The sequence below is a fragment of the Oryctolagus cuniculus genome, chromosome 12 (assembly GCF_051225735.1).
Source record: "Oryctolagus cuniculus isolate XC-2025 breed Fujian yellow rabbit chromosome 12, ASM5122573v1, whole genome shotgun sequence".
In the NCBI taxonomy this organism is placed as follows: domain Eukaryota; kingdom Metazoa; phylum Chordata; class Mammalia; order Lagomorpha; family Leporidae; genus Oryctolagus; species Oryctolagus cuniculus.
The window spans coordinates 105,051,965-105,069,944 of NC_142878.1; the positions used below are offsets into that span (position 1 = coordinate 105,051,965).

Below are 17,980 nucleotides of genomic sequence, written 5' to 3' on the forward strand. Positions count from 1 at the left end.
ACCTTCGCTTAACTTTCTTTTTTATACGTTTAGGGATCATTTGAGTGTTCATATTGATATACAACATTCAGTTAAAATAATGCGATCTTGGAAAAAGGTTTTGGTGGCAATAGCACAAGGTTTAAAGATAGGACAGCAAAGATCTGTGCTTCACGTAAACTGACTTCGAGAAGAAAGCTCAACGGATAATCTAATTTCACAGGCCATGGGAGGAGACTAGTATGATACAGCAGCTCACACAGGGCCTCTCTGGCTGTTCAGTACATAGAACTATGGCATCAAGAAGTGGGAAAAAACTCCCAGAACTCTGTGGGAGCCACACTTTACGTATTTACATCTGCCTTCTAGAGCTTTGTTGCTGTATAGCTGCTTCGGCTCTGGCTGTCTCTCAGGTGCAGCCTCCTTGGGGAAGACCATTCAAGGGACACAGGTTCTTGTGGAGTGCAGGGAACCCGATTATTCAGGAAGCTTGGACTGGACGTGGGTTTTCATGAGAAAGGAGAGGAAGAGAATTCCAGAGGTTACTATGGGAGTGAAGAAGGGAAATTACGCAAGGCCATGATCTACTCGAGCAGTGTCAGCTAATCCCAGCGTGGCTGGAGGAGTACAGGAAGCCAGGTAGACAGAGGGGTAGAATTCCCCGCATTCAGGGGGAGTCCTGGACTCAGACTAAAGCATTCAGGTTTTATCCTGGAGCCCATGAGCACCTGCCAAAGAGAAACTCTGTGTTTCTGGAATTTGATTCTGGTGATGGCATGGAGAAGGGAGAAGGCCAGAGTGAGACGGAAACAGGCAGACTTGTGATGTGGGGAGGACAAGGGGAGCTGACGACTATGGGCAGTGAGAGAGACAGGAAGGGCGTGCTCGTGTGAGACCGCAGAGGTAGGAATGACTGGGCTTGGGCCCCTGCACCTGCGTGGGAGTCCAGGAGAAAGCGCCTGGCTCCTGGCTTCAGATTGGCGTAGCTCCGGCTGTTGCAGCCATTTGGGGAGTGAACCAGCGGATGGAAGACCTTTCTCTGTCTCTCTCTCACACTGTCTGTAACTCTACCTGTCAAATAAATAAATAAATAAAATCTTACGAGAGAGAGAGAGAGAATCTTCCATCTGCTGGTTCACTCCCCAAATGGCTGTAATGGCCAGGGCTGGGCCAAAGCAAGCAGCCAGAGCTCCACCTGGGTCTCCTACATGGGTGGCAGGGGATCATCTTCTGCTGCCCTTGCCAGGCCATGTGCAGGGAGCTGGATTGGCAGTAGGACAGCAGGGACTCAAACCGGTGCCCGTATGGGATGCTGGTATCATAGAGGGTGGCTTTACTTGCTATGCCACAACGCCTGCCCCTTCCTTATGAATTCTATGTGATGACCCAATAATTGTTACCTGTGTGGGGGAAATGAGTTCTTGGTTTGTCAAATCTGTAAATAGTCTTTTTTCTGCACACGAAATTTGAGAGTTCTTACTTCTGACATGCTGGTGGGCAGCCGGCTGGGAAGCATGTCCTAGCTGGCAACGCCTGGGCACTGTGGTCTTGTGCTACCCTTCTCCCAGCAGGCAAGGTGCTTCAGGATCCATTCCTGGAACAGCAGAGGCAAACAGGACGTTCAGACCCCCTTGCAGCTCGAGCTGTGGGTTTCCTCGCTGTTCCGATTCAGCTGGACCATGCAGGGCTGTGAGTCTCTTTCCTCAAGAAGAAAGTTATCAATAAAAACAGACACTTAGACATATGACGTATGAATGACTTAGTCATCACCATTCTGTTTAATTCTGGAAAGGTGATCCCACGGATTCATCTCCACTGTAATCTCCCGAGAAGCCCGGCTGTGTGCTCAGTGTCGAAGCTTTGAGAAGAACCTCGTAGCTTCGGGAAGCATCTCTCCAAGGTAAGAAATCGGCCAAGGACCTGCACCAAAATGTGTGACATTTCCCAGGCTCAAAAGCAGCCTCCGGAGCTACAGGTGAAAACTTTCCCACTTGGAATTGACCAGTGTTTTCCTGAGACTACTGGAATTTTGTGTGTATGCCCAAGAGAGTATTTACTAATTTTCCCTGCTACCAAGAATTATCCCTTATTGGAATTTAGCATTTGAAGTGAGTTCACCTCTGTTTATTAATTTCTTTTTTTAAACAGATTTATTTTTTTTTGGATTTGAAAGAGTGACATTGGGAGAGACTTACACACACACACACACACACACACACAGGGTTTCTGTTGTTCAACTCCCTAAATGGCTAGGCTTGGCCAAGGCCAGGAGCCTGGAGCCCTATCCTGGTCTCCCACCTGCTGGCAGGGGCCCAAGTACCTGGGGCATCTTCTGTTGCCTTCCTAAGGGCATTGTCAGGGAGCTGGATTGGAACTGGAGCAGGCAGGACTTGAACCAGCATTCTGATACGGGATGCCAGTGTCTAAAGCACTGGCTAACCTGCTGTGCCACAGCACCTGCCCCTGCATTTCTTCCTGTCCCCACTGCTCCCGCTCCGTGCCCAGCATCATGCATTCAAAAGCAAAGCCACCGACGAGACTTTCAGTGCGGTTTTACCTGCAAAAGCTCGTGCCACCCTCAAAACAACAGACACTATTTTTATCTCCATTTTACACGCTCTTTGAGCCAGCAATTCCGTTTATAAGAATGCGTTCTATAAATGGACTTGTGCATAGAAAACAGGCCCGTGTCTGAGCGTACTGGGAAAAGTTGGTGGAAAAGGGAAGGAAAAAGATGAGTTTATTTTGGTGCAAAAAAGAACTGGGAGATCCAGGCACAGTTTGTTCATAATACTCTTTTTTTTTTAAATTTTTTTGACAGGCAGAGTGGACAGTGAGAGAGAGAGAGAGAGAAAGGTCTTCCTTTGCTGTTGGTTCACTCTCCAATGGCCGCCATGGCTGGCCCGCTGCGGCCGGCGCACCGCGCTGATCCGATGGCAGGAGCCAGGTGCTTCTCCTGGTCTTCCATGGGGTGCAGGGCCCAAGGACGTGGGCCATCCTCCACTGCACTCCCTGGCCACAGCAGAGAGCTGGCCTGGAAGAGGGGCAACCGGGACAGAATCCGGTGCCCCGACCGGGACTAGAACCCGGTGTGCCAGCGCCGCAGGCGGAGGATTAGCCTAGTGAGCCGCGGCGCCGGCCTTGTAATACTCTCTTTGAAGTCCCCTTGTGGAAGATGGTTCCTCTCACTGGTTGATCAACAGTGGAAGCTGGATCGGGAAACTGGCTAAACAAACTGTGGCAGCGCTCTACGCTGGGTCATCCTGAGCTGGCGGGCAGATCCGGCCGGCTCTGTGTGACCTCGCCTGCCGGGGTCTCTAAGACACACGAATTTTAAGTGCCTTCATAAAAGCAAACATCTCGTGTAGATGGAGTGCGTAGCGCAGGTGACAGCAGACCTCCCCTTTCTCACACAGGACTGCAACGACAACGACCAAGCATCCTTGTCAATTGCTGAACTGTTACCAACATTTCGACTGTGGCTGTTCGAAGTCTGGATCAGCCACAGTGCGTGTCCCTCTCTAGAAGCACTGGCAGTCAGAGTCACAGAAATGCCTCTAACAAGCACCGGTTTGAGGTTTCTGACGACTTGGAGATCAGCGGACTCAATTAAAAATCTCCGGAACTTGACCAAAAGCAGCGACGGCTTCATAAAGCTGGCAACGGAGATCAAACAAGCCAAGAGCTAATTGCAGGAGACTAGATGAGCTGATGAAAGGTGTAGGTTCTTAACGTCTTTTATGTAAAACATTATTGGTTCTTTCATGAATATCTTTGTTTCCTAGTTGGGGGAAAAGCTTTTTCTAGAAATATCTATGGCTTACCACGACTTGGTGAAGTATGCTTTTGAGAATAAAGCTGAAGCATTTACTTTTTTTAAAAGATTTATTTTATTTATTTGGAAGACAGAGTTACAGAGAGAGGTAGAGACAGAGAGGGAGAAGTCTTCCATCCACTGGTTCACTCCCCAAATGGCCACATTGGCCAGAGCTGAGTGGATCTGGATCCAAAGCCAGGAGCCAGGAGCTTCTTCCAGGTCTCCCACCTGGGTGCAGGAGCCCAAGGACTTGGGCCATCTCCATTGCTTTCCCAGGCCACAGCAGAGAGCTGGATCAGAAGAGGAGCAGCCAGGACACATGGGATGCTGGCAACCCACAGGCGGAGACTTTACCCACTATGCCATGGTGCCAGCCGGAAGTTTATTTATTTATTTATTAAAGATGTGTTTATTTACTTGAAAGGCAGAGCAAGAGAGAGGGAGAAAGAGACCTTCCTCCACTGGTTCACTCCCCAAACGGCCGCAACAGCCAGATCTGGGCCAGGTCAAAGTCAGAAGCCAGGAGCCCCTTCCTGGGTTCCCAGTGGGTGACAGGGACCCACGAGCTTAGGCTGTCCTCTCTTGCTTCTCAGGAGAGGATGAGGCGTAGTTATGACTCCCATGGGCATTCTCCCATGGGAAGCTCGTGTGGCAAGTGGCAACGCAACCCACTGTCCCACACTGCCCCACCCCCATCGGTGAGTTTAAAAATGGTTTTCTTTCAAACTTACTGGAGGTTGGTCTAGAGAAATATGTGCAAGAGCCCTTTCGCAATCCAACAAAATACTAGAATTCTTTGCTTTCCATGACAGCCGCATCCCTGGGTCCGAGCAGTCTGTTGGAGCGTAAGAGCGATGTGGGCTGCACGTAGATTTTTGCAGGCAGTCCTGGTAAAGCACGCCATTAGATTCCCCCCACTCCCCGAGGCCCTGGCCCCCTTGGGTGCCTTTGGAGAGTGAGAGGAGAGTCTGTGTGCCCAGTGGGACACTTCCTTCCTCCCCTCCCTCCTGGCTGGAAGTCCTAGAACTTTCCCTGGCAAGGCCCCCAGCCAGGCTGTCCACCTCCCAGACTTCCCTGCATAGTGATTGCTGCTATTTTTCTGGTTTCTCATCTCTGTGCCGCTGCCCCTCCTGCGGTTACCCTTTCCTGTTCTCTAGTATTTTAATTAATGGTGTTTAATTAGCCTGGCCCCCTGAGGCTTCTACGGCGGGGCGGGGACTCCACGGAGGGGCTCCACAGCCTTCCGCACACTCGCTGTCCAAGGCTTTGTACCCAGGGACGTGCACGGTCATTTCCAAGGGGCAGTGATGCCCAGGGAGGAAGTGATGGGATTTGTAGGCTGAAAAGGGGTCAAACTGTGTGTGTGTTTTTTTTTAAGATTTATTTTTTACTTATTTGAGTGACAGAGGGAGGGAGAGAAGGAGGGAGGGAGGAAGAAAGAGAGAGCAGGCTTCCATTGGCTGATTCACTCCCCAGTAGCCACAAGAGCCAGGGCTGGACCAGGCGGAAGCAAAGAGCCAGGAACTCCATCTGGGTCTCCCAAGCACTTGGACCATCTTCTGCTGCCTTCCCTGGCACGTGGCAGGGACTGGAAGGAGCCGGGAAACTGGTGGTCCAGTGCGGGATGCCGGTGTTGACTTGACCTGCAGTGCCGTAACACTGGCCCTGAGACTAGCTTTTACCTACGGCTGTAGCCCCAGCAATGACATCATTATCTGGTTGGTGTCACAGGGCAGGTGACATTTTCCTTCTACCTCCATTTTTTTTTTTTTACTCTGAGAATTAAATTGACCTAAGAGAGATAGGCAGGAGGAAAACATATATCTGTTTAACACAACTGTGGTGTGGCATCCAAGCCTTCGTAAGGACATGAAAAACAAATACACATACATAGTACATACATAACACATAGAGTTGAACACATATGTACTGAGTTAGACAAAGAGGGGTAGATTATGAAAATGTGGCAAGGCAAAGGGTTTTGGGCTAAGATAGTGAACTGGGTGGAGAAGTTAGCAGAGTAAGGGTTAGTTTAAGAAGTCTGCTGGGGCCGGCGCCATGGCTCACTTGGTTAATCCTCCACCACGGTGCTGGCATCCCATATGGGCGCCGGGTTCTAGTCCCAGTTGCTCCTCTTCCGGTCCAGCTCTCTGCTCTGGCCTGGGAAGGCAGTGGAAGATGGCCCAAGTGTGGGGGCCCCTGCACCCGCATGAGAGACCAGGAGGAAGCACCTGCTCCTGGCTTCGGATTGGCACAGCACCAGCCATAGTGGACACTTGGGGATTGAACCAACGGAAGGAAGACCTTTCTCTCTGTCTCTCTCTCCATCTATAACTCCGCCTGTCAAATAAAAAAAAAGAATGATACTTTATGGGTGGGGCATTTGGCCTAGCAGTTAGGACACTGGTTAAGGTGGCAGAGTCTTGTCTTACATATGAGAAGAATTTCAGATGTGCGGCAGAGACCCGTGGTAAGCAAGGTAGCAGGATTAGCGAGGGAATGCAGCCTTCACATGGATGGGGCACGTCTCCAGACGGACCTGGAGCAGTAAGTGAGGTAGCAAAGTTCAATGGAGCAAACACCTGGACAGGTGAGGTAGGCGTCTCCGCACGGAACGCCCAGCTTGCATTCAGACCGGAGCTGAAGGCAGTGAGGTACGGGGTCCACTTCCTCACACCGTTTCTGCTTCCCCTGACACTGCTCCCCCCGGACAGAGGGCTTCCTGGTGTGCCTGCCGACATTCCTCCAAAGGTGTCGTTCCACTGTTGTCGGACTGGGTAGCCTGCTTGGCACTGGGCAGAGAGGCCTCTCCCGGGGTGCTTTTCCTGGGGGGGAAAGCTGAGACCACCTATACGGTTGTCGGGAGTGTGGACAGGACTTCATTGTGTGAACTGCAGGGGCTTTGCTTTCCCTAGGACCCTCTCACCCCACCAGGCTCATGTCTGTCTTCCAGCCTAACGGCTCCTCCCTGGCTCCAGCCCTCTGCTAACGCAGAACCTAGGGGGCAGCAGGGACGGTGTCCGTGGTTGGGTTTCTATCACCTACATGGGAGAAGTATGAATTCCCAGAACTTGGATTTGGCTTGGCCCAGTCCCAGCTGTGGCGGGCATTTGGGAAGTGAGTCAGTGAAAGGGACCTTTGTGTGTGTGTGTGTGTGTGTGTAGCTTTGTTTCTCTTTCAAGTAAATTAAAGACAATGACGTTTTTCTTGTGCTGTAGGAAGAAATTTCATGTCTCGCTTTAAGGAGATGGAAGGTCTCCGTGTCCTTTCTGAACCTAATGCTTGTTTTTAGGATTTATTTATTTATTGGAGAGACAGAGTGTCAGAGAGAGAGAGAGGGAGTGACAAAGTCCGGAAGCCAGATGAGTAGTGGAGCAACCGCGACTGGATCTGGCACTTCAATATGAATGCCAGTGTTCCAGGCGGCAGCGTAACCTGCTGCACCAGGAAACTGGCCCTGCACCCAGTGTTTTTTAAGGGTCTGCAATATGCCAGAGTGTATACTGCGGGTGGCAAGTTCTGAAACCCTTTTAATATGAAACTGAATTCAGCTATTTCTCATTAATGATGGACGTGGGATGTAGTTGACAAAAATGCAGTCTAGAAGTGGGTGGAGCCTTCCAGGGAGGACCACACTCAGCTGTGTCAGTCAATGGCCCTATGTCTTCTCTTTGGCCTCTTAGGATTTATCTTTACTTACCTGAAAGGCAGAGACAGAGACAGGTAGGCATAGAGAGAGGTCTTCCATCCACTGGTTCACTTCCCAGATGCCCATGACAGCCAGTTCTGGGCCAGAGAGCTCAACCTGGGTCTCCCATGTGGGCAGCAGGAGCCCAAATACTTGATCCATCACCTACTGCCTCCCAGAGTGCACACTGGCAGGAAGGTGGATTTGGAAATGGATTTGGGATTCAATGTGGGATGCAGGCCTCACTAGTGGAGGCTTAACTCACTGCTGCGTGCCAGGTCCCCTGGAACCAGTTTCTGCACCACAGCTGTCCCGAGCATCCCTCTGGACTCAAGAACAGTGGCCTGGACTTTCTGGTCCCAACCAGGTGCTTGCTGGGAGCACTGGCCTGGGCTCTCCATGCTCTAAGCTTTCGGTACTCACCTAGCACGATATACAGTGTACTCACTTGGGGCTTTGGCCTGGGCTTTGCATGCCACACCCAACACCGAGTACCTCCCCCTGGCTGGAGGCTAGTCCCAGGGTTTCTGTGCTCCATACGGGCCCTGTGCTGAGCTCAGGAGCCCTGCCTGTCCCACAGAAGCGGCCAGGTTTCTCTGTCCTTGCAAGGTTAGTGGTCTGCTGCTCATCTGCAGCTGCAGCCCGGGCTTCCTGTACCCAGCTCAGCAAGCAGCCCCTGGAGAGTGGCCCAGGACTTCTTGTTCTGTTGTCCCAGAGCCAAAGTCACTTTCATGGACCCAGCCACTGTCTCAGACAGTATCTGTCTGAGAGACCTACCTCCTCCACTCAGCACCAGAGCCACTCTAGTGGTTGGGAGTCCTTGAAGCTACCCCACTCCCAAAGCCAGTGCTGCTCTCAGATCTCCAGCTCCTGGCTGGGCTATTGGCCGGGAGTCTGTGTGCCAAGATTACCTGTTGCACCAGGAGAGCTTGCTCTCAACACCTGAAACTTTGAGCCCCTTCCTTGGGAGATGGCTGAGGACCCCAGTGATCCCAGTAGCTGCACTGAGCCGCAGGAGCACCCCAGGTCTCCACCACTGCTGCTCTCTCCTATAGCACACAGAGGTGTTGGGAGACTACCGTAGACTAAAGCCAACGTCCTCTGATACTAAAAAGCACAAAGAGGGCTTCATTTCCTGGCGACCTTCCTCTGAGGGTGATAGGAATAACTGATCCCCAGATGCACAGATACAACCTAGCAACACAAGAAATAGGAGTAAACAAGGCGCTATGACACCCCAAAAGGAACAAATAAGGTATGAGTGTCAGACCATAAAGAGAGGAGATTGATGAAATGCCTGCAGAAGAATTCAAAAGAAGTATTGTAAGGTTACTCAGAGAGGTGAAAGAGCATCCACAAAACAGCTGAATGGAATTAGGAAATCAGAGTATGACGGACACGAGTTCAGCAGAGATGGAGATGCTGAGACAGAGCCAGGCGAAAATATCAGAACCAAGAACTCAGTACGTCAAGTGAAGAATACAGTGGCAAACCGTCACAGTCTAAACTAACTGGATCTAAACTAAACTAACTAGATCTAAACTAACTAGTCTAAATAACTAGTCTAAGCTACCTAGTCTAAACTAGATCTGAACTAACTAGTCCAAATAACTAGTCTAAGCTAACTAGTCTTAACTAGATCTGAACTAACTAGTCCAAATAACTAGTCTAAGCTAACTAGTCTAAACTAGATCTGAACTAACTAGTCCAAATAACTAGTCTAAGCTAACTAGTCTAAACTAGATCTGAACTAACTAGTCCAAATAACTAGTCTAAGCTAACTAGTCTAAACTAGATCTGAACTAACTAGATCTATCCACAGTAGACTAGATCCAGCAGAAGGAAGGCTGTCTGACCCTGAACACAGTTGCTTGAAGTCCCTCAGTCAGACAAAAGAACGAGAGGAAGAACGAGAAGGAGGAGGAGAATTGAAAAATAGCAAACACAGTCTTGGGATCTCTGGAGCACCATCAAATGAACCAATATTTGAGTTTGGGGAACTTCTGAAGAAATGGAAAAAAGGAAAATCTATTCAATGGAATAATAGCCGAAAAGCCCCCAATTTGTAGAGAGAGAGATGTTTGTCCAAATGCAGGAAATTCATAGAGCCCCAAATAGACTCAGAAAAGAACCTCACAATTAAATCAAAGTTTCAGAATCAGAACACAAAGCACATATTGTTAAATTTCTAAGAAAAAAAATGCCAGATCACTTAAAAAATAAACCTCCCATTATATTGAGTGAAGATTTCCCAGTAGAAACTTTACAGGCTGTGAGAGAATGGAGAGGCACACTCCAAGTTATGAAAGAACGAAACTGCCACCCAGGCACCTTACCAAGTGATGCTGTCTTCCACCGGTGCAGGTAAAAAACTCGCCAAGACAAGCACAAGCTGAGAGAATCCATCACCACCCGGCCAGCCTCACAGATGACCCTTGAGGATGCACTACATCCAGGAACAGAGAAAGGTGATCTGCACCGTGAAAGTACAAAACTGAGAAGGAGCGAAGTGCAGTCAAAGCAAACAGAAGACATTCTACAGGGAGAACGGCAGGACCATCACCAGGATGCGACCGAATGAGGAATAAAGACTCCTGACCATGGGAAGCCCAGGACCAGATGGCTTCACTGCTGAATTCCACCACACTTTCAAAAAATGATTTAATTAATTTGTTTTAAAGGCAGAGTGACAAAGAGATAAGTAGAGACAAAATGAGGACGGTCTTCCATCTGCTGGTTCACTCCCCACATGGCTGCAATGGCTGGGCCCAGCCAAGTATAGGAGCCAGGGACTCCAGCTGGTCTCCTGAGTGAGTGGCAGGGCCCACATACTTGAGCCGTTTTCCACTGCCTTCCCAAGTGCAGTAGCAGAGAGCTGGATCAGAAGTGGAACAGTCAGGACTCGAACTCATGCTCTGATACGGAGTACCAGCATCACAGGTGGCGATAGTGCCGTGACACCAGTCCCTCTACCAAATTATTAAGGAGGAGCCGACACCAATTCCTCTGAAATTACCACAAACACTTGAAAGGAAAGGAACCCTTTCAGACTCAATTTTGAGGCCAGCAGTGCCTTAATTCCAAAACCAGACAAGGATATAACAACAAAAGATAACTATAGACCAGCATTCCTGATAAGCACAGATGCAAAAATCCCCAAAACAAAATACTAGCAAGTTGATTACAACATCACATCAAAAAGATCATCCGCCGTGACCCAGTGGGATTTGTCCCAGGAATGCAGAGGTGGTTCGATGCAAAGCAATAAAGGTGATATACTACAGCCACAGAATGAAGGCTAAAAATCATGTAATTATCTGAGTGGAGGCAGAGAAAACAGTTGATAAGATACAATATGCTTTCACAATAAAAACAAATTAAGTGTGGAAGGAACACATCTCAACACAGCAAAGGCTCTGAAGAAGCTCACGGACAACGACACATCCGCAGGGGGAAAATGGAAGCATTTCCACCACAGTCTGGGACCCAAGTGCATGTCCTCTCTTGCCACCACTATTTAATATAGTTTTGGAAGTTTTGTCCAGAGCCATTAGGCAATAGAAAGGTATAAAATGTATACAAATCAGAAAGGAGGAAGTCAAGTTATCCCTGTTGGCAGATGACATAATTCTACATATAGAGGAACCAAACAACTCTACCAGAGACTATCAGAACTAACAAGAAAATTCAGCACAGTTGTAGGATACAAAATCGACACCCAAAAGCCAGTAGTAATTGTATACACCAACATGGCCTTGCTGAGAGAGAACTTATAAGAACAGCATCACTCACAACAGCAAAAATTTAAATAACCTGGGATAAGTTTAACCCTGGGTGTGAAAGACCTCTACGCGGAAAATTACAAAACATTATTGAAAGAAATCAAAGAGGGTCCGTGTGCATGCATGCGCGTGCACACACACACACACACACACACACACACAATGAAAGACCTCTACTGCTCATAGATTGGAAAAATTAATTTGATCAAAATGTCCATACTACCCAAAGCTATTTAGAGATTCAACACAATCCCCATCAAGATATCAGTGGCACAAAATTAGGGAAAATACTAAAATCCACATGGAGACACAAAAGACCCCAAATAGCCAGAACAATCCTGAACAATAAAAACGAAGCAGGAGGCACCACAATACCAGATTTCAAGATGTAATTCATGGCTATTAAAACCCAAACAGCATGGTACTGGCATAAAAATCGACACATACACAAACCAATAGAATGGAATAAAAACCCCAGAAATAAACCCTTGTATCTACGAACAACTTACCTATTTTTTTAAAGATTTACTTATTTATTTGACAGGCAGAGTTACAGAGAGGCAGAGGCAGAGCGAGAGAGAGGTCTTCCATCTGCTGATTCGCTACCCAAATGGCCGCAACGGCTGGAACTGGGCCCCTTGAACTGAAGCCAGGAGCCAGGAGCTTCTTCTGAGTCTCCCATGTGGGTGCAGGGGCCCAAGCACTTGGGCCATCTTCTACTGCTTTCCCAGGCCATAGCAGAGAGCTGGATCGGAAGTGGAGCAGGTGGGACTCAAACTGGCGCCCATATGGGATGCTGGCACTGCAGCTGGTGGCTTTACCTGCTGTGCCACGGTGCCGACCCCCAGAAAGCTTCTCTTTGTGCTAAAATTATTCCCTGGAGAAAGGACAGTCTCTTCAGTAAATGGAGTCAGGAGAACTGGACTTCCGCACATAGAAGTCTGACCCAAGACTCTTACCTCACATCCTATGCAAACATCAACTACAGATGGATCAGGACTCTCAATGTAAGATCTAAAACCATGAACCTCCCAGAGAAAATACTAGAGGAAAACATAAGGTAAACATCTAAGACATTGGCACAGGCAGTGACTTTTTGGATAAGACCCAAAGCACCAGTAATACAAGCAGAAATAGACAGATGGGGGTGTATCATAAGAAGAAGTTTCTGCACAGCGAAAGAAACAGTCAGAGGGAAGAGACGACTGACAGGATGGGAGAAAATATTTGCAAACTATGCATCTGACAGAGAATTAATAACCAATTGAGAAATGGATAGACATCGGGGCCAGCACCATGGCGCAGTAGGTTAATCCTCTGCCTGCGGTGCCGGCATCCCATATGGATGCCAGTTCTAGTCCCGGCTGCTCTACTTCCAATCCAGCTCTCTGTTATGGCCTGGGAAAGCAGTAGAAGATGGCCCAAGTCCTTGGGCCCCTGCACCTGCATGGGAGACCTGGAAGAAGCTCCCGGCTCCTGGCTTTGGATCAGCACAGCTCCAGCCATTGCGGCCATCTGGGGAGTGAACCAACAGAAGGAAGACCCTTCTCTCTGTCTTTCCCTCTCACTAGCTGTAACTCTACCTCTCAAATAAAATAAATAAAATCTTTTAAAAAATGGATAGGAATCTTACAAAAAAGGAATACACGTGACCAGCAAACACCTGAAAAAGTGCTGGGTATCGCTAGCCATCAAAGAAAGGCAAATTAAAACCACAGTAAGGCACCACCTCCCACCAGTTTGCATGGCTATTAGTGGTCAAAAGATAACAAATTCTGATGAGGATGTGAAGAAAGGGAACACTGTTGGTGGGAATGTGAATCAGTACAACCCAATCAAAGGCTCTCCCTCTGAACACCATAATCGTAGCACAAGTCCATCCTCTTGCTACCATGAACCTGAGACTTTGGGGGTTAAACTCTTGAGCTCTGGGGGCAAGCAATCAGAACACAACAGTGAGCTTATATGGTTGATAACTAAAGTCTTGGTCCAGACCAGCCTACTGGAACCGCAGAGGTGAATGTTCACCAGCTCCTGAGTCTCCAGGCTATGGGCCTGCAACTCTGGGCCTTGCAGCGTGTCCTGTTGTGAGCAAACATTGTTCTAGATGTGAGATATGGATTATCTCTGATAGAATAGCAAGTATTTGGAAAGATGGAGAAAAGTAGAAAGGGGGTGGGATTCTTTCCACTGCCAGTTCCTTTACCAGTAACTTTTAATTCTCTCCCATTACAAGGAGTCTAGAGGGAGGCAGTCCAGGGAGAGTGCAGGGGCCCGGTGGTCTGCTGACCTGCCGTTCCTCTTTCTCTTTTTGCTGCTCACCTGCTCTGCTGTCTTCAGTGTGAGAGTTTGTCATTTTCTGGCTACCAGTGGGCTGCTGGAGCTCCAGCACCAGGGCTGTGTTCAAGACACCCAAAGGACCAGTGCCATCTGCATCTTCTCTGTGGGTCAGGAAAACTAGAGCTCCCCCTAGCACTTCTGGAACAGTCTCCTTACCCTCTTGTCCACCGTGGGGTGCACGGCAACTCCAACCTTTTAAGGATGCTGAGAAGGTAAGTGTTTGGCAACACAGGGCAGGAATGAAATGATAGGGGGAGGCCAAGCAGCCATGCTTAAGGCTGGGGCATTGCTGCTACGAACACAGTTGGGATTCTGGGTCTGAGAGCAGGAAGCTGGGGGAGACAGCCTCTAAGAGTGATTTCCATTTTGACCTTGTGGAAGGGAGAGCCCAGGAAGCACAGGAGACCCTCCTGACTGGAGGGAAACATGGGTGGGTGAGCAGCAGCCAAGGGAGGTGGATGTGGAATGATAGCCTATGAGTGAGCCATGCAGTCCTGAACTTGGGATTGGAGCTCAGTCCAGTTGTAGCTGGGAAATAATGGGGAACTGAACCAAGGCGTTGTGATGCGGGACGCAGGCATCCTAACCGCTGGAGTAGATGCCCACTCCCCAACCACCGGGGCGCTCCCGTTCTAGACATGTGTTGGCATACAGTCAACTAGAAGGAGGTTCCCCCGGCTCTTAGCTCTCTGCTTTTCCCTGCACAAACAGAGCATGGGCAATTTTTCAATTCAGTTCATCAGTCACTTATTGAGAGTGTGCTATGGATTAGGTACCCTGACGGGAAAGGAAAGGGGAGAGGTGGAGATGAAGGGGTTCAGGGAGAAGGCCAGCCACTAAAACAAATGAGTAGAAGATTATAAACTTCAACTGAAGCTTCTCTTCAGAGTTGGGCTGACTATATGGGAGAGAGGGGACTGTGGCAAACTTGGGAGTATATACTTTTCTGAGAGTCCATTAGCTATTCACATCCAACTGGTTGCTAAGCTACGAAAACTGCAATTTAAGAGTTGTAGCTCATAGCACTGGCATTGCGGCATAGCAGGTTAAGCCACTGCCTGCAATGCTGGAATTACCCATGGCCCCTGGTTCAAGTCCTGGCTGCTTCACTTCCAATCCAGCTTGCTGCTAATGTACCCAGGAAATCAGCAGAAGATGACCCAAGTACTTGGGCTGTGGCACTCACATGGAAGACCCAGATGAAGCTCCTGGCTCCTGGCTTCAGCCCAGCTCACTGCTGGCTGTTGTGGCCATTTGGGGAGCGAATCAACAGATGGAAGATTCTCTCTCTCTCTCTCTCTCTCTCTCTCTCTCTCTGTGTGTGTGTATGATTCTACCTTTCAAATAAATAAATAAATAAATACATATTCTTTCCAACTCTTCAAAGAGAATCAAGAATGCAGATTTTTATGTAAAATTTCTGAATTTCCCAATGTTAATGGATAATTTGAGAGTCAAATATGAGGTCAACAGGAAAAAACAATAGATCTTCGAATCCCCTGCAGCCTGTTGGTATTGCTCCCTACTGGAGCAAATGAATCAAGTGTCTTGCTCTTCCCCCACCTCCGGGAAAGTCCTACCTGGCTTGGGTGTCCCCTCTGGGCTCCACAGCCTACCCTTCCCCCGCTGCTCACCGTCTGTGGTTAAGAGTCCATTAGTGGTCGTCGCGGAGTCTGGGGTCTGTACTTGGTTCCAGTCATCAGGGCAGAGAGAGCCGGCCGAGAGCATGTGGGCAGAGGGTGACCCAGGCTCCTGATGGCTAGCCAGGAAGAGGACAACCTGCCGCACTGTGGCAGTGAGAGGAGACCGAGAATGAAGGTACCTGGGGGACTTTCTCCTCCAGCCCCCATCACCCCCAGCCCCCAAGCTTAGGGCTTAAAGCTCCCGGTTGAATTTCTGTGGAGGCTCCTTTGACCACCCATAGACTCTGACATCCAAGGTCCCCCAGCTCCCACTCTGTGAGTCCCTTGAGTGTGGGGGCCTCCTCTGTGTTACTTCAGCCAGGGGTTCTCTCTCATGGAGGCTGAAGGAGGGGCACACTTTCTGCACCTGCCATTGCCACGGAGGAACCTGCCAAAGGGGTACTTGGTTATGCACAGCTACTGACGTTTGTTGCTGGTGCTTCCTCAGGCCTCGAGTAGAATGGGGTGGCTCATACCACGTGAGAGGGGAGCATGCTCTGTGTGGCCTGTCTCCCCGGGGGAAGGGGGAAGGCATTCCTCGCAAGGGGAGACGTTGGGAGAAGTGGAACAAGGATGGAGAAGTTTATTGCAAGAGGACGTGCTGGCCCAGAGGGGCCTCAGCTTGACCCTGGACACCCCCAGCACGGTGGGGAGACCTACAACGGCAGCTTGACAGTTGAGGGTCCCACAGGGATGGAACAGGAGGAAGCACCTCTAAGGGACCAAGACAGAAACCCAGCTTCCTTATGGCTCATCAGGTGAACCGAGAAGGAAGTAGAAGTGTGGCTGCCTGAACAAGGTCCCGAGAGAAGGCCAAGAGTCAGCTTGCACGGCGCCCAGTCACCTGAGAGCACCCTGGGGCTCTAGCCTGAGGTCGGAGATGGTGCTGAGCCTACAGGCCTTCTATGGACGTCAGTGGGAGGTGATACAGGGCCAGGAAGCTCAGGAGTCTGTTTCTACTCCTACTTTGATGGTGAGGTTCTTATTAGCCGATTGATGATCAGATTTGCAATTTTCACACTCCTTCCTATTTCTTTTCTAGGAAATACCAGAGTTTTTATGGCTGGTGGGACCTTGCAATTCATGAGGGAGGCAGAGGGCAGTCTGCCCCATCTCTATTTTTTTAGGATTTTATTTATTTATTTGGGAGGCAGAGTTACAGACAGAGGGAGGGAGAGACCACTGGTTCACTCCCCAGTTGGCCACAATGGCCAGGGCTGGGCCAATCCTAAGCCAGGATCCAGGAGCTTCTTCCAGGTCACCTACATGGGTGCAGGGGCCCAAGGACTTGGGCAATCTTCTACTGCTGTCCTAGGTCATAGCAGGGAGCCGGATTGGAAGTAGAGGAGCTGGGACTTGAACTGGCACCCACATGGGATTCTGGCATAGCAGGTGGAGACTTAGCCTACTATGCCACAGTGCTGGCCTCCCACCCCTTTTTTATCATCCAAAGACCCAAGACTCTGACTGGACCCCGTTTTAGATAAAGAGTGTGTTTTCGGTTAATACGGTGCGTCCCTTGGTTTCTCTACATCCTGTTCTCTGAGTTGCCCCCCTTCCATGCCTCTTCAATGGTGAGCTGGCTCATCAGACCACCACCAAGAGTAGAGCCTGAGGTGGAAGTGCAGAGGCCAGCCAACCAGTCTGTGGGCTGAAGCTGGATTTACAAATAAAGTTTTATTGGAACACAGTCATGTCCATTTGTTTACAAGGAGTCTTCACAAGGTTCACGAGAAATGCAAATTATGAAAAAAAAGCATCCCTGTCAATATTTTTGCACCAAAATAAATCTTTAATCTCATTTCCCATGAGCTTTGTGAAGTTTCCTCATATTGGGTATGGTTTCTTTTATCTTTCACTGCCAGAGCTGCGTAGTTCTAACAAAGATCCTGTTGGCCATGAAGCCTAAAATATTTATTACACGGCTTCGGCCAGCAAAAGTTTGCCGACCCACGTGCCGGAGCCATGTTGGGTTGGAGCCAGCACACCTGGCTTCAGATCCTGGTACCAGCGCCTATTCGCTGCAGTGGGAAGGGAGCCACGCTGGACTTGGTTTCCACATCCATGGAGCAGAGCTAGTCACCCCTCGGCAGCTCACAGCTGATGCAGATCATAGCGGATAATACGCGCTAAAGCCGTTTGCAAACTGCAGACGTGCCCCTGTGTGAGGAGCTGCCATTTCTTCCCGTGCTGTGAGCCCTTGCATTACTCCAATGTCCTTCTCTTTGGTTGTCTCTGCGACCATGACTGGAGCTATTAAAACCTGCAATTTGCAGACAGAGTTAGTGCTAATTGTCTAGTCAGCCTACTTTAGTAAGTGGTGGAATGACAAGGATAGTTTTAAATAAGCATGGATTATGGAAAAAAAAAAAAAAAACTTGGCTCCTGAATGAAACCCACCATTACATATTTTACTCCAAGGGCTGAACACAATTGCGGCTTATACGGTGTTTGTTCAAGGAAGAAATTGCACCTGTACATGTTCCACGTCAACTTCTTTGGCCAAATATCCCACCGGGTTATAGCAGCAATTCTGTGCATGCGCTCAGGAAGGAAGGCCCTGAGGACTGGCACGAGGGTGTGCTGACTTGCATCATTACTCAGACGCCGGGTGTGCTGGCTGCTCCACAGCTGAGCTGGTGAAAAATAAGAAACAGGGGAAGTGATGTGGCAGAGGGGGGCCTCCAAGCTT

At 49.3% G+C, this 17,980-nt stretch overlaps 1 protein-coding gene across 5 annotated transcripts in view; it reads left to right on the forward strand.

The window, feature by feature from the left end:
- MTHFS (methenyltetrahydrofolate synthetase) overlaps positions 1-3,615 on the forward strand; it is a 176,031-nt gene extending 172,416 nt beyond the window's left edge. For 2 of the 5 annotated variants that reach the window (XR_016217655.1, XR_016217657.1), the window contains 3 exons: positions 1,548-1,668; positions 1,772-1,879; positions 3,396-3,615. The gene's annotated coding sequence lies outside the window, so the exon portion shown is untranslated. The remainder of the gene's footprint in view (positions 1-1,547; positions 1,669-1,771; positions 1,880-3,395) is intronic. The other 3 variants (XR_016217656.1, XR_016217658.1, XR_016217660.1) reach the window with 2 other exon arrangements.
- Positions 3,616-17,980: the final 14,365 nt, after the last annotated feature.